Raw genomic sequence first — 26,983 nt, 5'->3', positions numbered from 1 at the left:
CTCAATAGAATGTGAAATACAGAAGAACAAGTAAGAAAAGAAATTATTTTTTCGAAAGGGAATAACTGGATCATTTCTTATAACGTAAATTTTATGACTTAAAAGGATTGCTGTTACAAAACCTTTGATCAATCTTTAAGTATAAAGAAGTTATTGCAACTTTTACAGAAAGTTCCAATTTTATGACTTAAAAGGATGGCTGTTACAAAACGTTTGATCAAGCTTTAAAAATAAAGAAGTTATTGTAACTTGTGCAGAAAGTTCCACTGAATCAAATTGGAGAGAATTAACATCAAAGGGAAAAAATAACTACATAGAAAAGGAAATAGAGAAGAACAAGTATCCAAAAGGAATGGATTTTTCAAAAGGAAATACCTGGATGATTTCTCTGCAATTCACTCTTTCCACTTAATAGGATGCCTGTTATGAAACCTTTGATCCAGCTTAAATATAAAGAAGACAATGCATTGTGCACAAAATGTTTTATTGAAGTAAATATGAGAGAATTGATATCAACTATAATATCCCCAAATGCAAAAGGAAGAAAGAAAAAACCAAAATCAATAGAATGTGAAATAGAGAAAAACAAGTTAGAAAAGGAATTGTTTTTTCGAAAGGGAATAACTGGATCATTTCTTGGAACGTAAATTTTATGCCTTAAAAGGATTGCTGTTACAAAACCTTTGATCAAGCTTTAAAAATAAAGAAGTTATTGTAACTTGTGCAGAAAGTTCCACTGAATCAAATTTGAGAGAATTAACATCAAGTATAATGAACCCAAATGCAAGGGAAACAAAGCGAAACCTAGACACAATGGAATGGGTAATAGAGAAGAACAAGGAAGCAAAGGAATGGACTTTTCAAAAGTGAAAAACTGGAAGACTGCTCTGCACGTTCACCCTTTCCGCTGAAGAAGATTCCTTTGACACAGCTTTAAAAATAAAGAAGTTAATGCATTGTGAACAAAATGTTTCCTTGACGCAAATATGAGAGGATATATATCAACTATAATATCCCAAACTGCAATAGGAACAAAGGGAAAACTAGACTCAATAGAATGTGAAATAGAGAAGAACAAGTAAGAAAAGAAATTATTTTTTCGAAAGGGAATAACTGGATCATTTCTTTGAACGTAAATTTTATGACTTAAAAGGATTGCTGTTACAAAACCTTTGATCAAGCTTTAAGTATAAAGAAGTTATTGCAACTTTTACAGAAAGTTCCAATTTTATGACTTAAAAGGATGGCTGTTACAAAACGTTTGATCAAGCTTTAAAAATAAAGAAGTTATTGTAACTTGTGCAGAAAGTTCCACTGAATCAAATTTGAGAGAATTAAGATCAAGTATAATGAACCCAAATGCAAGGGAAACAAAGCGAAACCTAGACACAATGGAATGGGTAATAGAGAAGAACAAGGAAGCAAAGGAATGGACTTTTCAAAAGTGAAAAACTGGAAGACTGCTCTGCACGTTCACCCTTTCCGCTGAAGAAGATTCCTTTGACACAGCTTTAAAAATAAAGAAGTTAATGCATTGTGAACAAAATTTTTCCTTGACGCAAATATGAGAGAATATATATCAACTATAATATCCCAAACTGCAATAGGAACAAAGGGAAAACTAGACTCAATAGAATGTGAAATAGAGAAGAACAAGTAAGAAAAGAAATTATTTTTTCGAAAGGGAATAACTGGATCATTTCTTTGAACGTAAATTTTATGACTTAAAAGGATTGCTGTTACAAAACCTTTGATCAAGCTTTAAGTATAAAGAAGGTGTTGCAACTTTTACAGAAAGTTCCAATTTTATGACTTAAAAGGATGGCTGTTACAAAACGTTTGATCAAGCTTTAAAAATAAAGAAGTTATTGTAACTTGTGCAGAAAGTTCCACTGAATCAAATTTGAGAGAATTAATATCAAGTATAATGAACCCAAATGCAAGGGAAACAAAGCGAAACCTAGACACAATGGAATGGGTAATAGAGAAGAACAAAGAAGCAAAGGAATGGACTTTTCAAAAGTGAACAACTGGAAGACTGCTCTGCACGTTCACCCTTTCCGCTGAAGAAGATTCCTTTGACACAGCTTTAAATATAAAGAAGTTAATGCATTGTGCACAAAATGTTCCCTTGACACAAGTATGAGAGAATATATATCAACTCTAATATCTCGAAATGCAAAAGGAACAAAGGAAAAACTGAAATCAATAGAATGTGAAATAGAGAAGAACAAGTAAGCAAAAGAATTGTTTCTTTCAAAGGGAATAACTGGATCATTTCTTTGAAGGTAAATTTTATGACTTAAAAGGATTGCTGTTACAAAACCTTTGATCAAGCTTTAAAAATAAAGAAGTTATTGGAACTTGTACAGAAAGTTCCACTGAATCAAATTTGAGAGAATTAACATCAAAGGGAAAAAATAACTACATAGAAAAGGAAATAGAGAAGAACAAGTATCCAAAAGGAATGGATTTTTCAAAAGGAAATACCTGGATGATTTCTCTGCATTTCACTCTTTCCACTTAATAGGATGCCTGTTATGTAAACTTTGATCCAGCTTAAATATAAAGAAGGCAATGCATTGTGCACAAAATATTTCATTGAAGGAAATATGAGAGAATTGATATCAACTCTAATATCCCGAAATTCAAAAGGAACAAAGAAAAAACTGAAATCAACAGAATGTGAAATAGAGAAGAACAAGTAAAAAAGGGATTGTTTTTTCGAAAGGGAATAACTGGATCATTTCTTTGAATTTAAATTTTATGACTGAAAAGGATTGCTGTTAGAAAACCTGTGATCAAGCTTTAAGTATAAAGAAGTTATTGTAACTTCTACAGAAAGTTCCATTGAATCAAATTTGAGAGAATTAACATCAACTATAATGAACCCAAATCCAAGGGAAGCAAAGCGAAACCTAGACACAATTGAAAGGGTAATAGAGAAGAACAAACAAGCAATGGAATGGACTTTTTAAAAGTGAACAACTGGAAGACTGCTCTGCACGTTCACCCTTTCCGCTGAAGAAGATTCCTTTGACACAGCTTTAAATATAAAGAAGTTAATGCATTGTGCACAAAATGATCCCTTGACACAAATATGAGAGAATATATATCAACTCTAATATCTCGAAATGCAAAAGGAACAAAGAAAAAACTGAAATCAATAGAATGTGAAATAGAGAAGAACAAGTAAGCAAAGGAATTGTTTCTTTCAAAGGGAATAACTGGATCATTTCTTTGAAGGTAAATTTTATGACTTAAAAGGATTGCTGTTACAAAACCTTTGATCAAGCTTTAAAAATAAAGAAGTTATTGGAACTTGTACAGAAAGTTCCACTGAATCAAATTTGAGAGAATTAACATCAAAGGGAAAAAATAACTATATAGAAAAGGAAATAGAGAAGAACAAGTATCCAAAAGGAATGGATTTTTCAAAAGGAAATACCTGGATGATTTCTCTGCATTTCACTCTTTCCACTTAATAGGATGCCTGTTATGTAAACTTTGATCCAGCTTAAATATAAAGAAGGCAATGCATTGTGCACAAAATGTTTTATTGAATAAATATGAGAGAATTGATATCAACTATAATATCCCCAAATGCAAAAGGAAGAAAGAAAAAACCAAAATCTATAGAATGTGAAATAGAGAAAAACAAGTTAGAAAAGGAATTGTTTTTTCGAAAGGGAATAACTGGATCATTTCTTGGAACATAAATTTTATGCCTTAAAAGGATTGCTGTTACAAAACCTTTGATCAAGCTTTAAAAATAAAGAAGTTATTGTAACTTGTGCAGAAAGTTCCACTGAATCAAATTTGAGAGAATTAACATCAAGTATAATGAACCCAAATGCAAGGGAAACAAAGCGAAACCTAGACACAATGGAATGGGTAATAGAGAAGAACAAGGAAGCAAAGGAATGGACTTTTCAAAAGTGAAAAACTGGAAGACTGCTCTGCACGTTCAACCTTTCCGCTGAAGAAGATTCCTTTGACACAGCTTTAAAAATGAAGAAGTTAATGCATTGTGAACAAAATGTTTCCTTGACGCAAATATGAGAGAATATATATCAACTATAATATCCCAAACTGCAATAGGAACAAAGGGAAAACTAGACTCAATAGAATGTGAAATAGAGAAGAACAAGTAAGAAAAGAAATTATTTTTTCGAAAGGGAATAACTGGATCATTTCTTTGAACGTAAATTTTATGACTTAAAAGGATTGCTGTTACAAAACCTTTGATCAAGCTTTAAGTATAAAGAAGTTATTGCAACTTTTACAGAAAGTTCCAATTTTATGACTTAAAAGGATGGCTGTTACAAAACGTTTGATCAAGCTTTAAAAATAAAGAAGTTATTGTAACTTGTGCAGAAAGTTCCACTGAATCAAATTTGAGAGAATTAATATCAAGTATAATGAACCCAAATGCAAGGGAAACAAAGCGAAACCTAGACACAATGGAATGGGTAATAGAGAAGAACAAGGAAGCAAAGGAATGGACTTTTCAAAAGTGAACAACTGGAAGACTGCTCTGCACGTTCACCCTTTCCGCTGAAGAAGATTCCTTTGACACAGCTTTAAAAATAAAGAAGTTAATGCATTGTGAACAAAATGTTTCCTTGACGCAAATATGAGAGAATATATATCAACTATAATATCCCAAACTGCAATAGGAACAAAGGGAAAACTAGACTCAATAGAATGTGAAATAGAGAAGAACAAGTAAGAAAAGAAATTATTTTTTCGAAAGGGAATAACTGGATCATTTCTTTGAACGTAAATTTTATGACTTAAAAGGATTGCTGTTACAAAACCTTTGATCAAGCTTTAAGTATAAAGAAGGTGTTGCAACTTTTACAGAAAGTTCCAATTTTATGACTTAAAAGGATGGCTGTTACAAAACGTTTGATCAAGCTTTAAAAATAAAGAAGTTATTGTAACTTGTGCAGAAAGTTCCACTGAATCAAATTTGAGAGAATTAATATCAAGTATAATGAACCCAAATGCAAGGGAAACAAAGCGAAACCTAGACACAATGGAATGGGTAATAGAGAAGAACAAAGAAGCAAAGGAATGGACTTTTCAAAAGTGAACAACTGGAAGACTGCTCTGCACGTTCACCCTTTCCGCTGAAGAAGATTCCTTTGACACAGCTTTAAATATAAAGAAGTTAATGCATTGTGCACAAAATGTTCCCTTGACACAAATATGAGAGAATATATATCAACTCTAATATCTCGAAATGCAAAAGGAACAAAGGAAAAACTGAAATCAATAGAATGTGAAATAGAGAAGAACAAGTAAGCAAAAGAATTGTTTCTTTCAAAGGGAATAACTGGATCATTTCTTTGAACGTAAATTTTATGACTTAAAAGGATTGCTGTTACAAAACCTTTGATCAAGCTTTAAGTATAAAGAAGTTATTGCAACTTTTACAGAAAGTTCCAATTTTATGACTTAAAAGGATGGCTGTTACAAAACGTTTGATCAAGCTTTAAAAATAAAGAAGTTATTGTAACTTGTGCAGAAAGTTCCACTGAATCAAATTTGAGAGAATTAATATCAAGTATAATGAACCCAAATGCAAGGGAAACAAAGCGAAACCTAGACACAATGGAATGGGTAATAGAGAAGAACAAGGAAGCAAAGGAATGGACTTTTCAAAAGTGAACAACTGGAAGACTGCTCTTCACGTTCACCCTTTCCGCTGAAGAAGATTCCTTTGACAAAGCTTTAAAAATAAAGAAGTTAATGCATTGTGCACAAAATGTTTTATTGAAGTAAATATGAGAGAATTGATATCAACTATAATATCCCCAAATACAAAAGGAAGAAAGAAAAAGCCAAAATCAATAGAATGTGAAATAGAGAAAAACAAGTTAGAAAAGGAATTGTTTTTTCGAAAGGGAATAACTGGATCATTTCTTGGAACGTAAATTTTATGCCTTAAAAGGATTGCTGTTACAAAACCTTTGATCAAGCTTTAAAAATAAAGAAGTTATTGTAACTTGTGCAGAAAGTTCCACTGAATCAAATTTGAGAGAATTAACATCAAGTATAATGAACCCAAATGCAAGGGAAACAAAGCGAAACCTAGACACAATGGAATGGGTAATAGAGAAGAACAAGGAAGCAAAGGAATGGACTTTTCAAAAGTGAAAAACTGGAAGACTGCTCTGCACGTTCAACCTTTCCGCTGAAGAAGATTCCTTTGACACAGCTTTAAAAATGAAGAAGTTAATGCATTGTGAACAAAATGTTTCCTTGACGCAAATATGAGAGAATATATATCAACTATAATATCCCAAACTGCAATAGGAACAAAGGGAAAACTAGACTCAATAGAATGTGAAATAGAGAAGAACAAGTAAGAAAAGAAATTATTTTTTCGAAAGGGAATAACTGGATCATTTCTTTGAACGTAAATTTTATGACTTAAAAGGATTGCTGTTACAAAACCTTTGATCAAGCTTTAAGTATAAAGAAGTTATTGCAACTTTTACAGAAAGTTCCAATTTTATGACTTAAAAGGATGGCTGTTACAAAACGTTTGATCAAGCTTTAAAAATAAAGAAGTTATTGTAACTTGTGCAGAAAGTTCCACTGAATCAAATTTGAGAGAATTAAGATCAAGTATAATGAACCCAAATGCAAGGGAAACAAAGCGAAACCTAGACACAATGGAATGGGTAATAGAGAAGAACAAAGAAGCAAAGGAATGGACTTTTCAAAAGTGAACAACTGGAAGACTGCTCTGCACGTTCACCCTTTCCGCTGAAGAAGATTCCTTTGACACAGCTTTAAATATAAAGAAGTTAATGCATTGTGCACAAAATGTTCCCTTGACACAAATATGAGAGAATATATATCAACTCTAATATCTCGAAATGCAAAAGGAACAAAGGAAAAACTGAAATCAATAGAATGTGAAATAGAGAAGAACAAGTAAGCAAAAGAATTGTTTCTTTCAAAGGGAATAACTGGATCATTTCTTTGAAGGTAAATTTTATGACTTAAAAGGATTGCTGTTACAAAACCTTTGATCAAGCTTTAAAAATAAAGAAGTTATTGGAACTTGTACAGAAAGTTCCACTGAATCAAATTTGAGAGAATTAACATCAAAGGGAAAAAATAACTACATAGAAAAGGAAATAGAGAAGAACAAGTATCCAAAAGGAATGGATTTTTCAAAAGGAAATACCTGATTGATTTCTCTGCAATTCACTCTTTCCACTTAATAGGATGCCTTTTATGAAACCTTTGATCCAGCTTAAATATAAAGAAGACAATGCATTGTGCACAAAATGTTTTATTGAAGTAAATATGAGCGAATTGATATCAACTATAATATCCCCAAATGCAAAAGGAAGAAAGAAAAAACCAAAATCAATAGAATGTGAAATAGAGAAAAACAAGTTAGAAAAGGAATTGTTTTTTCGAAAGGGAATAACTGGATCATTTCTTGGAACGTAAATTTTATGCCTTAAAAGGATTGCTGTTACAAAACCTTTGATCAAGCTTTAAAAATAAAGAAGTTATTGTAACTTGTGCAGAAAGTTCCACTGAATCAAATTTGAGAGAATTAACATCAAGTATAATGAACCCAAATGCAAGGGAAACAAAGCGAAACCTAGACACAATGGAATGGGTAATAGAGAAGAACAAGGAAGCAAAGGAATGGACTTTTCAAAAGTGAAAAACTGGAAGACTGCTCTGCACGTTCAACCTTTCCGCTGAAGAAGATTCCTTTGACACAGCTTTAAAAATGAAGAAGTTAATGCATTGTGAACAAAATGTTTCCTTGACGCAAATATGAGAGAATATATATCAACTATAATATCCCAAACTGCAATAGGAACAAAGGGAAAACTAGACTCAATAGAATGTGAAATAGAGAAGAACAAGTAAGAAAAGAAATTATTTTTTCGAAAGGGAATAACTGGATCATTTCTTTGAACGTAAATTTTATGACTTAAAAGGATTGCTGTTACAAAACCTTTGATCAAGCTTTAAGTATAAAGAAGTTATTGCAACTTTTACAGAAAGTTCCAATTTTATGACTTAAAAGGATGGCTGTTACAAAACGTTTGATCAAGCTTTAAAAATAAAGAAGTTATTGTAACTTGTGCAGAAAGTTCCACTGAATCAAATTTGAGAGAATTAATATCAAGTATAATGAACCCAAATGCAAGGGAAACAAAGCGAAACCTAGACACAATGGAATGGGTAATAGAGAAGAACAAGGAAGCAAAGGAATGGACTTTTCAAAAGTGAACAACTGGAAGACTGCTCTTCACGTTCACCCTTTCCGCTGAAGAAGATTCCTTTGACAAAGCTTTAAAAATAAAGAAGTTAATGCATTGTGCACAAAATGTTTTATTGAAGTAAATATGAGAGAATTGATATCAACTATAATATCCCCAAATACAAAAGGAAGAAAGAAAAAGCCAAAATCAATAGAATGTGAAATAGAGAAAAACAAGTTAGAAAAGGAATTGTTTTTTCGAAAGGGAATAACTGGATCATTTCTTGGAACGTAAATTTTATGCCTTAAAAGGATTGCTGTTACAAAACCTTTGATCAAGCTTTAAAAATAAAGAAGTTATTGTAACTTGTGCAGAAAGTTCCACTGAATCAAATTTGAGAGAATTAACATCAAGTATAATGAACCCAAATGCAAGGGAAACAAAGCGAAACCTAGACACAATGGAATGGGTAATAGAGAAGAACAAGGAAGCAAAGGAATGGACTTTTCAAAAGTGAAAAACTGGAAGACTGCTCTGCACGTTCAACCTTTCCGCTGAAGAAGATTCCTTTGACACAGCTTTAAAAATGAAGAAGTTAATGCATTGTGAACAAAATGTTTCCTTGACGCAAATATGAGAGAATATATATCAACTATAATATCCCAAACTGCAATAGGAACAAAGGGAAAACTAGACTCAATAGAATGTGAAATAGAGAAGAACAAGTAAGAAAAGAAATTATTTTTTCGAAAGGGAATAACTGGATCATTTCTTTGAACGTAAATTTTATGACTTAAAAGGATTGCTGTTACAAAACCTTTGATCAAGCTTTAAGTATAAAGAAGTTATTGCAACTTTTACAGAAAGTTCCAATTTTATGACTTAAAAGGATGGCTGTTACAAAACGTTTGATCAAGCTTTAAAAATAAAGAAGTTATTGTAACTTGTGCAGAAAGTTCCACTGAATCAAATTTGAGAGAATTAAGATCAAGTATAATGAACCCAAATGCAAGGGAAACAAAGCGAAACCTAGACACAATGGAATGGGTAATAGAGAAGAACAAAGAAGCAAAGGAATGGACTTTTCAAAAGTGAACAACTGGAAGACTGCTCTGCACGTTCACCCTTTCCGCTGAAGAAGATTCCTTTGACACAGCTTTAAATATAAAGAAGTTAATGCATTGTGCACAAAATGTTCCCTTGACACAAATATGAGAGAATATATATCAACTCTAATATCTCGAAATGCAAAAGGAACAAAGGAAAAACTGAAATCAATAGAATGTGAAATAGAGAAGAACAAGTAAGCAAAAGAATTGTTTCTTTCAAAGGGAATAACTGGATCATTTCTTTGAAGGTAAATTTTATGACTTAAAAGGATTGCTGTTACAAAACCTTTGATCAAGCTTTAAAAATAAAGAAGTTATTGGAACTTGTACAGAAAGTTCCACTGAATCAAATTTGAGAGAATTAACATCAAAGGGAAAAAATAACTACATAGAAAAGGAAATAGAGAAGAACAAGTATCCAAAAGGAATGGATTTTTCAAAAGGAAATACCTGATTGATTTCTCTGCAATTCACTCTTTCCACTTAATAGGATGCCTTTTATGAAACCTTTGATCCAGCTTAAATATAAAGAAGACAATGCATTGTGCACAAAATGTTTTATTGAAGTAAATATGAGCGAATTGATATCAACTATAATATCCCCAAATGCAAAAGGAAGAAAGAAAAAACCAAAATCAATAGAATGTGAAATAGAGAAAAACAAGTTAGAAAAGGAATTGTTTTTTCGAAAGGGAATAACTGGATCATTTCTTGGAACGTAAATTTTATGCCTTAAAAGGATTGCTGTTACAAAACCTTTGATCAAGCTTTAAAAATAAAGAAGTTATTGTAACTTGTGCAGAAAGTTCCACTGAATCAAATTTGAGAGAATTAACATCAAGTATAATGAACCCAAATGCAAGGGAAACAAAGCGAAACCTAGACACAATGGAATGGGTAATAGAGAAGAACAAGGAAGCAAAGGAATGGACTTTTCAAAAGTGAAAAACTGGAAGACTGCTCTGCACGTTCAACCTTTCCGCTGAAGAAGATTCCTTTGACACAGCTTTAAAAATGAAGAAGTTAATGCATTGTGAACAAAATGTTTCCTTGACGCAAATATGAGAGAATATATATCAACTATAATATCCCAAACTGCAATAGGAACAAAGGGAAAACTAGACTCAATAGAATGTGAAATAGAGAAGAACAAGTAAGAAAAGAAATTATTTTTTCGAAAGGGAATAACTGGATCATTTCTTTGAACGTAAATTTTATGACTTAAAAGGATTGCTGTTACAAAACCTTTGATCAAGCTTTAAGTATAAAGAAGTTATTGCAACTTTTACAGAAAGTTCCAATTTTATGACTTAAAAGGATGGCTGTTACAAAACGTTTGATCAAGCTTTAAAAATAAAGAAGTTATTGTAACTTGTGCAGAAAGTTCCACTGAATCAAATTTGAGAGAATTAATATCAAGTATAATGAACCCAAATGCAAGGGAAACAAAGCGAAACCTAGACACAATGGAATGGGTAATAGAGAAGAACAAGGAAGCAAAGGAATGGACTTTTCAAAAGTGAACAACTGGAAGACTGCTCTTCACGTTCACCCTTTCCGCTGAAGAAGATTCCTTTGACAAAGCTTTAAAAATAAAGAAGTTAATGCATTGTGCACAAAATGTTTTATTGAAGTAAATATGAGAGAATTGATATCAACTATAATATCCCCAAATACAAAAGGAAGAAAGAAAAAGCCAAAATCAATAGAATGTGAAATAGAGAAAAACAAGTTAGAAAAGGAATTGTTTTTTCGAAAGGGAATAACTGGATCATTTCTTGGAACGTAAATTTTATGCCTTAAAAGGATTGCTGTTACAAAACCTTTGATCAAGCTTTAAAAATAAAGAAGTTATTGTAACTTGTGCAGAAAGTTCCACTGAATCAAATTTGAGAGAATTAACATCAAGTATAATGAACCCAAATGCAAGGGAAACAAAGCGAAACCTAGACACAATGGAATGGGTAATAGAGAAGAACAAGGAAGCAAAGGAATGGACTTTTCAAAAGTGAACAACTGGAAGACTGCTCTGCACGTTCACCCTTTCCGCTGAAGAAGATTCCTTTGACACAGCTTTAAAAATAAAGAAGTTAATGCATTGTGAACAAAATTTTTCCTTGACGCAAATATGAGAGAATATATATCAACTATAATATCCCAAACTGCAATAGGAACAAAGGGAAAACTAGACTCAATAGAATGTGAAATAGAGAAGAACAAGTAAGAAAAGAAATTATTTTTTCGAAAGGGAATAACTGGATCATTTCTTTGAACGTAAATTTTATGACTTAAAAGGATTGCTGTTACAAAACCTTTGATCAAGCTTTAAGTATAAAGAAGGTGTTGCAACTTTTACAGAAAGTTCCAATTTTATGACTTAAAAGGATGGCTGTTACAAAACGTTTGATCAAGCTTTAAAAATAAAGAAGTTATTGTAACTTGTGCAGAAAGTTCCACTGAATCAAATTTGAGAGAATTAATATCAAGTATAATGAACCCAAATGCAAGGGAAACAAAGCGAAACCTAGACACAATGGAATGGGTAATAGAGAAGAACAAAGAAGCAAAGGAATGGACTTTTCAAAAGTGAACAACTGGAAGACTGCTCTGCACGTTCACCCTTTCCGCTGAAGAAGATTCCTTTGACACAGCTTTAAATATAAAGAAGTTAATGCATTGTGCACAAAATGTTCCCTTGACACAAATATGAGAGAATATATATCAACTCTAATATCTCGAAATGCAAAAGGAACAAAGGAAAAACTGAAATCAATAGAATGTGAAATAGAGAAGAACAAGTAAGCAAAAGAATTGTTTCTTTCAAAGGGAATAACTGGATCATTTCTTTGAAGGTAAATTTTATGACTTAAAAGGATTGCTGTTACAAAACCTTTGATCAAGCTTTAAAAATAAAGAAGTTATTGGAACTTGTACAGAAAGTTCCACTGAATCAAATTTGAGAGAATTAACATCAAAGGGAAAAAATAACTACATAGAAAAGGAAATAGAGAAGAACAAGTATCCAAAAGGAATGGATTTTTCAAAAGGAAATACCTGATTGATTTCTCTGCAATTCACTCTTTCCACTTAATAGGATGCCTTTTATGAAACCTTTGATCCAGCTTAAATATAAAGAAGACAATGCATTGTGCACAAAATGTTTTATTGAAGTAAATATGAGCGAATTGATATCAACTATAATATCCCCAAATGCAAAAGGAAGAAAGAAAAAACCAAAATCAATAGAATGTGAAATAGAGAAAAACAAGTTAGAAAAGGAATTGTTTTTTCGAAAGGGAATAACTGGATCATTTCTTGGAACGTAAATTTTATGCCTTAAAAGGATTGCTGTTACAAAACCTTTGATCAAGCTTTAAAAATAAAGAAGTTATTGTAACTTGTGCAGAAAGTTCCACTGAATCAAATTTGAGAGAATTAACATCAAGTATAATGAACCCAAATGCAAGGGAAACAAAGCGAAACCTAGACACAATGGAATGGGTAATAGAGAAGAACAAGGAAGCAAAGGAATGGACTTTTCAAAAGTGAACAACTGGAAGACTGCTCTACACGTTCACCATTTCCGCTGAAGAAGATTCCTTTGACACAGCTTTAAAAATAAACAAGTTAATGCATTGTGAACAAAATGTTTCCTTGACGCAAATATGAGAGAATATATATCAACTATAATATCCCAAAGTGCAATAGGAACAAAGGGAAAACTAGACTCAATAGAATGTGAAATAGAGAAGAACAAGTAAGAAAAGAAATTATTTTTTCGAAAGGGAATAACTGGATCATTTCTTTGAACGTAAATTTTATGACTTAAAAGGATTGCTGTTACAAAACCTTTGATCAAGCTTTAAGTATAAAGAAGTTATTGCAACTTTTACAGAAAGTTCCAATTTTATGACTTAAAAGGATGGTTGTTACAAAACTTTTGATCAAGCTTTAAAAATAAAGAAGTTATTGTAACTTCTACAGAAAGTTCCATTGAATCGAATCTGAGAGAATTAACATCAAAGGGACAACTTAACTACATAGAAAAGGAAATAGAGAAGAAAAAGTATCCAAAAGGAATGGATTTTTCAAAAGGAAATAACTGAATCATTTCTCTGTAATTCACTCTTTCCACTTAATAGGACGCCTGTTATGAAGCCTTTGATCCACCTTAAATATAAAGAAGATAATGCATTGTACACCAAATATTTCATTGAAGGAAATATGAGAGAATTGATATCAACTCTAATATCCCGAAATGCAAAAGGAACAAAGAAAAAACTGAAATCAATAGAATGTGAAATATAGAAGAACAAGTAAAAAAGGGATTGTTTTTTCGAAAGGGAATAACTGGATCATTTCTTGGAACGTAAATTTTATGCCTTAAAAGGATTGCTGTTACAAAACCTTTGATCAAGCTTTAAAAATAAAGAAGTTATTGTAACTTGTGCAGAAAGTTCCACTGAATCAAATTTGAGAGAATTAACATCAAGTATAATGAACCCAAATGCAAGGGAAACAAAGCGAAACCTAGACACAATGGAATGGGTAATAGAGAAGAACAAGGAATTAAAGGAATGGACTTTTCAAAAGTGAACAACTGGAAGACTGCTCTACACGTTCACCATTTCCGCTGAAGAAGATTCCTTTGACACAGCTTTAAAAATAAAGAAGTTAATGCATTGTGAACAAAATGTTTCCTTGACGCAAATATGAGAGAATATATATCAAATATAATATCCCAAAGTGCAATAGGAACAAAGGGAAAACTAGACTCAATAGAATGTGAAATAGAGAAGAACAAGTAAGAAAAGAAATTATTTTTTCGAAAGGGAATAACTGGATCATTTCTTTGAACGTAAATTTTATGACTTAAAAGGATTGCTGTTACAAAACCTTTGATCAAGATTTAAGTATAAAGAAGTTATTGCAACTTTTACAGAAAGTTCCAATTTTATGACTTAAAAGGATGGCTGTTACAAAACTTTTGATCAAGCTTTAAAAATAAAGAAGTTATTGTAAGTTCTACAGAAAGTTCCATTGAATCGAATCTGAGAGAATTAACATCAAAGGGACAACTTAACTACATAGAAAAGGAAATAGAGAAGAAAAAGTATCCAAAAGGAATGGATTTTTCAACTGAATCATTTATCTGTAATTCACTCTTTCCACTTAATAGGACGCCTGTTATGAAGCCTTTGATCAACCTTAAATATAAAGAAGATAATGCATTGTACACCAAATATTTCATTGAAGGAAATATGAGAGAATTGATATCAACTCTAATATCCCGAAATGCAAAAGGAACAAAGAAAAAACTGAAATCAATAGAATGTGAAATATAGAAGAACAAGTAAAAAAGGGATTGTTTTTTCGAAAGGGAATAACTGGATCATTTCTTTGAACGTAAATTTTATGCCTTAAAAGGATTGCTGTTACAAAACCTTTGATCAAGCTTTAAAAATAAAGAAGTTATTGTAACTTGTGCAGAAAGTTCCACTGAATCAAATTTGAGAGAATTAACATCAAGTATAATGAACCCAAATGCAAGGGAAACAAAGCGAAAACTAGACACAATGGAATGGGTAATAGAGAAGAACAAGGAAGCAAAGGAATGGACTTTTCAAAAGTGAACAATTGGAAGACTGCTCTGCACGTTCACCCTTTCCGCTGAAGAAGATTCCTTTGACACAGCTTTAAAAATAAAGAAGTTAATGCATTGTGAACAAAATGTTTCCTTGACGCAAATATGAGAGAATATATATCAACTCTAATATCTCGAAATGCAAAAGGAACAAAGGAAAAACTGAGATCAATAGAATGTGAAATAGAGAAAAACAAGTAAGCAAAAGAATTGTTTCTTTCAAAGGGAATAACTGGATCATTTCTTTGAAGGTAAATTTTATGACTTAAAAGGATTGCTGTTACAAAACCTTTGATCAAGCTTTAAAAATAAAGAAGTTATTGGAACTTGTACAGAAAGTTCCACTGAATCAAATTTGAGAGAATTAACATCAAAGGGAAAAAATAACTACATAGAAAAGGAAATAGAGAAGAACAAGTATCCAAAAGGAATGGATTTTTCAAAAGGAAATACCTGATTGATTTCTCTGCAATTCACTCTTTCCACTTAATAGGATGCCTGTTATGAAACCTTTGATCCAGCTTAAATATAAAGAAGACAATGCATTGTGCACAAAATGTTTTATTGAAGTAAATATGAGCGAATTGATATCAACTATAATATCCCCAAATGCAAAAGGAAGAAAGAAAAAACCAAAATCAATAGAATGTGAAATAGAGAAAAACAAGTTAGAAAAGGAATTGTTTTTTCGAAAGGGAATAACTGGATCATTTCTTGGAACGTAAATTTTATGCCTTAAAAGGATTGCTGTTACAAAACCTTTGATCAAGCTTTAAAAATAAAGAAGTTATTGTAACTTGTGCAGAAAGTTCCACTGAATCAAATTTGAGAGAATTAACATCAAGTATAATGAACCCAAATGCAAGGGAAACAAAGCGAAACCTAGACACAATGGAATGGGTAATAGAGAAGAACAAGGAAGCAAAGGAATGGACTTTTCAAAAGTGAACAACTGGAAGACTGCTCTACACGTTCACCATTTCCGCTGAAGAACATTCCTTTGACACAGCTTTAAAAATAAAGAAGTTAATGCATTGTGAACAAAATGTTTCCTTGACGCAAATATGAGAGAATATATATCAAATATAATATCCCAAAGTGCAATAGGAACAAAGGGAAAACTAGACTCAATAGAATGTGAAATAGAGAAGAACAAGTAAGAAAAGAAATTATTTTTTCGAAAGGGAATAACTGGATCATTTCTTTGAATGTAAATTTTATGACTTAAAAGGATTGCTGTTACAAAACCTTTGATCAATCTTTAAGTATAAAGAAGTTATTGCAACTTTTACAGAAAGTTCCAATTTTATGACTTAAAAGGATGGCTGTTACAAAACTTTTGATCAAGCTTTAAAAATAAAGAAGTTATTGTAAGTTCTACAGAAAGTTCCATTGAATCGAATCTGAGAGAATTAACATCAAAGGGACAACTTAACTACATAGAAAAGGAAATAGAGAAGAAAAAGTATCCAAAAGGAAAGGATTTTTCAACTGAATCATTTATCTGTAATTCACTCTTTCCACTTAATAGGACGCCTGTTATGAAGCCTTTGATCAACCTTAAATATAAAGAAGATAATGCATTGTACACCAAATATTTCATTGAAGGAAATATGAGAGAATTGATATCAACTCTAATATCCCGAAATGCAAAAGGAACAAAGAAAAAACTGAAATCAATAGAATGTGAAATATAGAAGAACAAGTAAAAAAGGGATTGTTTTTTCGAAAGGGAATAACTGGATCATTTCTTTGAACGTAAATTTTATGCCTTAAAAGGATTGCTGTTACAAAACCTTTGATCAAGCTTTAAAAATAAAGAAGTTATTGTAACTTGTGCAGAAAGTTCCACTGAATCAAATTTGAGAGAATTAACATCAAGTATAATGAACCCAAATGCAAGGGAAACAAAGCGAAAACTAGACACAATGGAATGGGTAATAGAGAAGAACAAGGAAGCAAAGGAATGGACTTTTCAAAAGTGAACAATTGGAAGACTGCTCTGCACGTTCACCCTTTCCGCTGAAGAAGATTCCTTTGACACAGCTTTAAAAATAAAGAAGTTAATGCATTGTGAACAAAATGTTTCCTTGACGCAAATATGAGAGAATATATATCAACTCTAATATCTCGAAATGCAAAAGGAACAAAGGAAAAACTGAGATCAATAGAATGTGAAATAGAGAAAAACAAGTAAGCAAAAGAATTGTTTCTTTCAAAGGGAATAACTGGATCATTTCTTTGAAGGTAAATTTTATGACTGAAAAGGATTGCTGTTACAAAACCTTTGATCAAGCTTTAAAAATAAAGAAGTTATTGGAACTTGTACAGAAAGTTCCACTGAATCAAATTTGAGAGAATTAACATCAAAGGGAAAAAATAACTACATAGAAAAGGAAATAGAGAAGAACAAGTATCCAAAAGGAATGGATTTTTCAAAAGGAAATACCTGATTGATTTCTCTGCAATTCACTCTTTCCACTTAATAGGATGCCTGTTATGAAACCTTTGATCCAGCTTAAATATAAAGAAGACAATGCATTGTGCACAAAATGTTTTATTGAAGTAAATATGAGCGAATTGATATCAACTATAATATCCCCAAATGCAAAAGGAAGAAAGAAAAAACCAAAATCAATAGAATGTGAAATAGAGAAAAACAAGTTAGAAAAGGAATTGTTTTTTCGAAAGGGAATAACTGGATCATTTCTTGGAACGTAAATTTTATGCCTTAAAAGGATTGCTGTTACAAAACCTTTGATCAAGCTTTAAAAATAAAGAAGTTATTGTAACTTGTGCAGAAAGTTCCACTGAATCAAATTTGAGAGAATTAACATCAAGTATAATGAACCCAAATGCAAGGGAAACAAAGCGAAACCTAGACACAATGGAATGGGTAATAGAGAAGAACAAGGAAGCAAAGGAATGGACTTTTCAAAAGTGAACAACTGGAAGACTGCTCTACACGTTCACCATTTCCGCTGAAGAACATTCCTTTGACACAGCTTTAAAAATAAAGAAGTTAATGCATTGTGAACAAAATGTTTCCTTGACGCAAATATGAGAGAATATATATCAAATATAATATCCCAAAGTGCAATAGGAACAAAGGGAAAACTAGACTCAATAGAATGTGAAATAGAGAAGAACAAGTAAGAAAAGAAATTATTTTTTCGAAAGGGAATAACTGGATCATTTCTTTGAACGTAAATTTTATGACTTAAAAGGATTGCTGTTACAAAACCTTTGATCAATCTTTAAGTATAAAGAAGTTATTGCAACTTTTACAGAAAGTTCCAATTTTATGACTTAAAAGGATGGCTGTTACAAAACTTTTGATCAAGCTTTAAAAATAAAGAAGTTATTGTAAGTTCTACAGAAAGTTCCATTGAATCGAATCTGAGAGAATTAACATCAAAGGGACAACTTAACTACATAGAAAAGGAAATAGAGAAGAAAAAGTATCCAAAAGGAATGGATTTTTCAACTGAATCATTTATCTGTAATTCACTCTTTCCACTTAATAGGACGCCTGTTATGAAGCCTTTGATCAACCTTAAATATAAAGAAGATAATGCATTGTACACCAAATATTTCATTGAAGGAAATATGAGAGAATTGATATCAACTCTAATATCCCGAAATGCAAAAGGAACAAAGAAAAAACTGAAATCAATAGAATGTGAAATATAGAAGAACAAGTAAAAAAGGGATTGTTTTTTCGAAAGGGAATAACTGGATCATTTCTTTGAACGTAAATTTTATGCCTTAAAAGGATTGCTGTTACAAAACCTTTGATCAAGCTTTAAAAATAAAGAAGTTATTGTAACTTGTGCAGAAAGTTCCACTGAATCAAATTTGAGAGAATTAACATCAAGTATAATGAACCCAAATGCAAGGGAAACAAAGCGAAACCTAGACACAATGGAATGGGTAATAGAGAAGAACAAGGAAGCAAAGGAATGGACTTTTCAAAAGTGAACAACTGGAAGACTGCTCTACACGTTCACCATTTCCGCTGAAGAACATTCCTTTGACACAGCTTTAAAAATAAAGAAGTTAATGCATTGTGAACAAAATGTTTCCTTGACGCAAATATGAGAGAATATATATCAAATATAATATCCCAAAGTGCAATAGGAACAAAGGGAAAACTAGACTCAATAGAATGTGAAATAGAGAAGAACAAGTAAGAAAAGAAATTATTTTTTCGAAAGGGAATAACTGGATCATTTCTTTGAACGTAAATTTTATGACTTAAAAGGATTGCTGTTACAAAACCTTTGATCAAGATTTAAGTATAAAGAAGTTATTGCAACTTTTACAGAAAGTTCCAATTTTATGACTTAAAAGGATGGCTGTTACAAAACTTTTGATCAAGCTTTAAAAATAAAGAAGTTATTGTAAGTTCTACAGAAAGTTCCATTGAATCGAATCTGAGAGAATTAACATCAAAGGGACAACTTAACTACATAGAAAAGGAAATAGAGAAGAAAAAGTATCCAAAAGGAATGGATTTTTCAACTGAATCATTTATCTGTAATTCACTCTTTCCACTTAATAGGACGCCTGTTATGAAGCCTTTGATCAACCTTAAATATAAAGAAGATAATGCATTGTACACCAAATATTTCATTGAAGGAAATATGAGAGAATTGATATCAACTCTAATATCCCGAAATGCAAAAGGAACAAAGAAAAAACTGAAATCAATAGAATGTGAAATATAGAAGAACAAGTAAAAAAGGGATTGTTTTTTCGAAAGGGAATAACTGGATCATTTCTTTGAACGTAAATTTTATGCCTTAAAAGGATTGCTGTTACAAAACCTTTGATCAAGCTTTAAAAATAAAGAAGTTATTGTAACTTGTGCAGAAAGTTCCACTGAATCAAATTTGAGAGAATTAACATCAAGTATAATGATCCCAAATGCAAGGGAAACAAAGCGAAAACTAGACACAATGGAATGGGTAATAGAGAAGAACAAGGAAGCAAAGGAATGGACTTTTCAAAAGTGAACAATTGGAAGACTGCTCTGCACGTTCACCCTTTCCGCTGAAGAAGATTCCTTTGACACAGCTTTAAAAATAAAGAAGTTAATGCATTGTGAACAAAATGTTTCCTTGACGCAAATATGAGAGAATATATATCAACTCTAATATCTCGAAATGCAAAAGGAACAAAGGAAAAACTGAGATCAATAGAATGTGAAATAGAGAAAAACAAGTAAGCAAAAGAATTGTTTCTTTCAAAGGGAATAACTGGATCATTTCTTTGAAGGTAAATTTTATGACTTAAAAGGATTGCTGTTACAAAACCTTTGATCAAGCTTTAAAAATAAAGAAGTTATTGGAACTTGTACAGAAAGTTCCACTGAATCAAATTTGAGAGAATTAACATCAAAGGGAAAAAATAACTACATAGAAAAGGAAATAGAGAAGAACAAGTATCCAAAAGGAATGGATTTTTCAAAAGGAAATACCTGATTGATTTCTCTGCAATTCACTCTTTCCACTTAATAGGATGCCTTTTATGAAACCTTTGATCCAGCTTAAATATAAAGAAGACAATGCATTGTGCACAAAATGTTTTATTGAAGTAAATATGAGCGAATTGATATCAACTATAATATCCCCAAATGCAAAAGGAAGAAAGAAAAAACCAAAATCAATAGAATGTGAAATAGAGAAAAACAAGTTAGAAAAGGAATTGTTTTTTCGAAAGGGAATAACTGGATCATTTCTTGGAACGTAAATTTTATGCCTTAAAAGGATTGCTGTTACAAAACCTTTGATCAAGCTTTAAGTATAAAGAAGTTATTGCAACTTGTACAGAAAGATCCAATTTTATGACTTAAAAGGATGGCTGTTACAAAACGTTTGATCAAGCTTTAAAAATAAAGAAGTTATTGTAACTTCTACAGAAAGTTCCATTGAATCGAATCTGAGAGAATTAACATCAAAGGGACAACTTAACTACATAGAAAAGGAAATAGAGAAGAAAAAGTATCCAAAAGGAATGGATTTTTCAACTGAATCATTTATCTGTAATTCACTCTTTCCACTTAATAGGACGCGTGTTATGAAGCCTTTGATCAACCTTAAATATAAAGAAGATAATGCATTGTACACCAAATATTTCATTGAAGGAAATATGAGAGAATTGATATCAACTCTAATATCCCGAAATGCAAAAGGAACAAAGAAAAAACTGAAATCAATAGAATGTGAAATATAGAAGAACAAGTAAAAAAGAGATTGTTTTTTCGAAAGGGAATAACTGGATCATTTCTTGGAACGTAAATTTTATGCCTTAAAAGGATTGCTGTTACAAAACCTTTGATCAAGCTTTAAAAATAAAGAAGTTATTGTAACTTGTGCAGAAAGTTCCACTGAATCAAATTTGAGAGAATTAACATCAAGTATAATGAACCCAAACGCAAGGGAAACAAAGCGAAACCTAGACACAATGGAATGGGTAATAGAGAAGAACAAGGAAGCAAAGGAATGGACTTTTCAAAAGTGAACAACTGGAAGACTGCTCTGCACGTTCACCCTTTCCACTGAAGAAGATTCCTTTGACAGAGCTTTAAATATAAAGAAGTTAATGCATTGTTCACAAAATGTTCCCTTGACACAAATATGAGAGAATATATATCAACTCTAATATCTCGAAATGCAAAAGGAACAAAGGAAAAACTGAAATCAATAGAATGTGAAATAGAGAAGAACAAGTAAGCAAAAGAATTGTTTCTTTCAAAGGGAATAACTGGATCATTTCTTTGAAGGTAAATTTTATGACTTAAAAGGATTGCTGTTACAAAACCTTTGATCAAGCTTTAAAAATAAAGAAGTTATTGGAACTTGTACAGAAAGTTCCACTGAATCAAATTTGAGAGAATTAACATCAAAGGGAAAAAATAACTACATAGAAAAGGAAATAGAGAAGAACAAGTATCCAAAAGGAATGGATTTTTCAAAAGGAAATACCTGATTGATTTCTCTGCAATTCACTCTTTCCACTTAATAGGATGCCTTTTATGAAACCTTTGATCCAGCTTAAATATAAAGAAAACAATGCATTGTGCACAAAATGTTTTATTGAAGTAAATATGAGCGAATTGATATCAACTATAATATCCCCAAATGCAAAAGGAAGAAAGAAAAAACCAAAATCAATAGAATGTGAAATAGAGAAAAACAAGTTAGAAAAGGAATTGTTTTTTCGAAAGGGAATAACTGGATCATTTCTTGGAACGTAAATTTTATGCCTTAAAAGGATTGCTGTTACAAAACCTTTTATCAAGCTTTAAAAATAAAGAAGTTATTGTAAGTTCTACAGAAAGTTCCATTGAATCGAATCTGAGAGAATTAACATCAAAGGGACAACTTAACTACATAGAAAAGGAAATAGAGAAGAAAAAGTATCCAAAAGGAATGGATTTTTCAACTGAATCATTTATCTGTAATTCACTCTTTCCACTTAATAGGACGCCTGTTATGAAGCCTTTGATCAACCTTAAATATAAAGAAGATAATGCATTGTACACCAAATATTTCATTGAAGGAAATATGAGAGAATTGATATCAACTCTAATATCCCGAAATGCAAAAGGAACAAAGAAAAAACTGAAATCAATAGAATGTGAAATATAGAAGAACAAGTAAAAAAGGGTTTGTTTTTTCGAAAGGGAATAACTGGATCATTTCTTTGAACGTAAATTTTATGCCTTAAAAGGATTGCTGTTACAAAACCTTTGATCAAGCTTTAAAAATAAAGAAGTTATTGTAACTTGTGCAGAAAGTTCCACTGAATCAAATTTGAGAGAATTAACATCAAGTATAATGAACCCAAATGCAAGGGAAACAAAGCGAAAACTAGACACAATGGAATGGGTAATAGAGAAGAACAAGGAAGCAAAGGAATGGACTTTTCAAAAGTGAACAATTGGAAGACTGCTCTGCACGTTCACCCTTTCCGCTGAAGAAGATTCCTTTGACACAGCTTTAAAAATAAAGAAGTTAATGCATTGTGAACAAAATGTTTCCTTGACGCAAATATGAGAGAATATATATCAACTCTAATATCTCGAAATGCAAAAGGAACAAAGGAAAAACTGAGATCAATAGAATGTGAAATAGAGAAAAACAAGTAAGCAAAAGAATTGTTTCTTTCAAAGGGAATAACTGGATCATTTCTTTGAAGGTAAATTTTATGACTTAAAAGGATTGCTGTTACAAAACCTTTGATCAAGCTTTAAAAATAAAGAAGTTATTGGAACTTGTACAGAAAGTTCCACTGAATCAAATTTGAGAGAATTAACATCAAAGGGAAAAAATAACTACATAGAAAAGGAAATAGAGAAGAACAAGTATCCAAAAGGAATGGATTTTTCAAAAGGAAATACCTGATTGATTTCTCTGCAATTCACTCTTTCCACTTAATAGGATGCCTTTTATGAAACCTTTGATCCAGCTTAAATATAAAGAAGACAATGCATTGTGCACAAAATGTTTTATTGAAGTAAATATGAGCGAATTGATATCAACTATAATATCCCCAAATGCAAAAGGAAGAAAGAAAAAACCAAAATCAATAGAATGTGAAATAGAGAAAAACAAGTTAGAAAAGGAATTGTTTTTTCGAAAGGGAATAACTGGATCATTTCTTGGAACGTAAATTTTATGCCTTAAAAGGATTGCTGTTACAAAACCTTTGATCAAGCTTTAAAAATAAAGAAGTTATTGTAACTTGTGCAGAAAGTTCCACTGAATCAAATTTGAGAGAATTAACATCAAGTATAATGAACCCAAATGCAAGGGAAACAAAGCGAAACCTAGACACAATGGAATGGGTAATAGAGAAGAACAAGGAAGCAAAGGAATGGACTTTTCAAAAGTGAACAACTGGATGACTGCTCTACACGTTCACCATTTCCGCTGAAGAAGATTCCTTTGACACAGCTTTAAAAATAAAGAAGTTAATGCATTGTGAACAAAATGTTTCCTTGACGCAAATATGAGAGAATATATATCAACTATAATATCCCAAAGTGCAATAGGAACAAAGGGAAAACTAGACTCAATAGAATGTGAAATAGAGAAGAACAAGTAAGAAAAGAAATTATTTTTTCGAAAGGGAATAACTGGATCATTTCTTTGAACGTAAATTTTATGACTTAAAAGGATTGCTGTTACAAAACCTTTGATCAAGCTTTAAGTATAAAGAAGTTATTGCAACTTGTACAGAAAGTTCCAATTTTATGACTTAAAAGGATGGCTGTTACAAAACGTTTGATCAAGCTTTAAAAATAAAGAAGTTATTGTAACTTCTACAGAAAGTTCCATTGAATCGAATCTGAGAGAATTAACATCAAAGGGACAACTTAACTACATAGAAAAGGAAATAGAGAAGAAAAAGTATCCAAAAGGAATGGATTTTTCAACTGAATCATTTATCTGTAATTCACTCTTTCCACTTAATAGGACGCGTGTTATGAAGCCTTTGATCAACCTTAAATATAAAGAAGATAATGCATTGTACACCAAATATTTCATTGAAGGAAATATGAGAGAATTGATATCAACTCTAATATCCCGAAATGCAAAAGGAACAAAGAAAAAACTGAAATCAATAGAATGTGAAATATAGAAGAACAAGTAAAAAAGAGATTGTTTTTGCGAAAGGGAATAACTGGATCATTTCTTGGAACGTAAATTTTATGCCTTAAAAGGATTGCTGTTACAAAACCTTTGATCAAGCTTTAAAAATAAAGAAGTTATTGTAACTTGTGCAGAAAGTTCCACTGAATCAAATTTGAGAGAATTAACATCAAGTATAATGAACCCAAATGCAAGGGAAACAAAGCGAAAACAAGACACAATGGAATGGGTAATAGAGAAGAACAAGGAAGCAAAGGAATGGACTTTTCAAAAGTGAACAACTGGAAGACTGCTCTGCACGTTCACCCTTTCCGCTGAAGAAGATTCCTTTGACAGAGCTTTAAATATAAAGAAGTTAATGCATTGTTCACAAAATGTTCCCTTGACACAAATATGAGAGAATATATATCAACTCTAATATCTCGAAATGCAAAAGGAACAAAGGAAAAACTGAAATCAATAGAATGTGAAATAGAGAAGAACAAGTAAGCAAAAGAATTGTTTCTTTCAAAGGGAATAACTGGATCATTTCTTTGAAGGTAAATTTTATGACTTAAAAGGATTGCTGTTACAAAACCTTTGATCAAGCTTTAAAAATAAAGAAGTTATTGTAAGTTCTACAGAAAGTTCCATTGAATCGAATCTGAGAGAATTAACATCAAAGGGACAACTTAACTACATAGAAAAGGAAATAGAGAAGAAAAAGTATCCAAAAGGAATGGATTTTTCAACTGAATCATTTATCTGTAATTCACTCTTTCCACTTAATAGGACGCCTGTTATGAAGCCTTTGATCAACCTTAAATATAAAGAAGATAATGCATTGTACACCAAATATTTCATTGAAGGAAATATGAGAGAATTGATATCAACTCTAATATCCCGAAATGCAAAAGGAACAAAGAAAAAACTGAAATCAATAGAATGTGAAATATAGAAGAACAAGTAAAAAAGGGTTTGTTTTTTCGAAAGGGAATAACTGGATCATTTCTTTGAACGTAAATTTTATGCCTTAAAAGGATTGCTGTTACAAAACCTTTGATCAAGCTTTAAAAATAAAGAAGTTATTGTAACTTGTGCAGAAAGTTCCACTGAATCAAATTTGAGAGAATTAACATCAAGTATAATGAACCCAAATGCAAGGGAAACAAAGCGAAAACTAGACACAATGGAATGGGTAATAGAGAAGAACAAGGAAGCAAAGGAATGGACTTTTCAAAAGTGAACAATTGGAAGACTGCTCTGCACGTTCACCCTTTCCGCTGAAGAAGATTCCTTTGACACAGCTTTAAAAATAAAGAAGTTAATGCATTGTGAACAAAATGTTTCCTTGACGCAAATATGAGAGAATATATATCAACTCTAATATCTCGAAATGCAAAAGGAACAAAGGAAAAACTGAGATCAATAGAATGTGAAATAGAGAAAAACAAGTAAGCAAAAGAATTGTTTCTTTCAAAGGGAATAACTGGATCATTTCTTTGAAGGTAAATTTTATGACTTAAAAGGATTGCTGTTACAAAACCTTTGATCAAGCTTTAAAAATAAAGAAGTTATTGGAACTTGTACAGAAAGTTCCACTGAATCAAATTTGAGAGAATTAACATCAAAGGGAAAAAATAACTACATAGAAAAGGAAATAGAGAAGAACAAGTATCCAAAAGGAATGGATTTTTCAAAAGGAAATACCTGATTGATTTCTCTGCAATTCACTCTTTCCACTTAATAGGATGCCTTTTATGAAACCTTTGATCCAGCTTAAATATAAAGAAGACAATGCATTGTGCACAAAATGTTTTATTGAAGTAAATATGAGCGAATTGATATCAACTATAATATCCCCAAATGCAAAAGGAAGAAAGAAAAAACCAAAATCAATAGAATGTGAAATAGAGAAAAACAAGTTAGAAAAGGAATTGTTTTTTCGAAAGGGAATAACTGGATCATTTCTTGGAACGTAAATTTTATGCCTTAAAAGGATTGCTGTTACAAAACCTTTGATCAAGCTTTAAAAATAAAGAAGTTATTGTAACTTGTGCAGAAAGTTCCACTGAATCAAATTTGAGAGAATTAACATCAAGTATAATGAACCCAAATGCAAGGGAAACAAAGCGAAACCTAGACACAATGGAATGGGTAATAGAGAAGAACAAGGAAGCAAAGGAATGGACTTTTCAAAAGTGAACAACTGGATGACTGCTCTACACGTTCACCATTTCCGCTGAAGAAGATTCCTTTGACACAGCTTTAAAAATAAAGAAGTTAATGCATTGTGAACAAAATGTTTCCTTGACGCAAATATGAGAGAATATATAT

This window comes from Sminthopsis crassicaudata, chromosome 5 (assembly GCF_048593235.1).
Source record: "Sminthopsis crassicaudata isolate SCR6 chromosome 5, ASM4859323v1, whole genome shotgun sequence".
Classification (NCBI taxonomy): domain Eukaryota; kingdom Metazoa; phylum Chordata; class Mammalia; order Dasyuromorphia; family Dasyuridae; genus Sminthopsis; species Sminthopsis crassicaudata.
Note: the sequence above shows the minus strand (reverse complement) of the source record.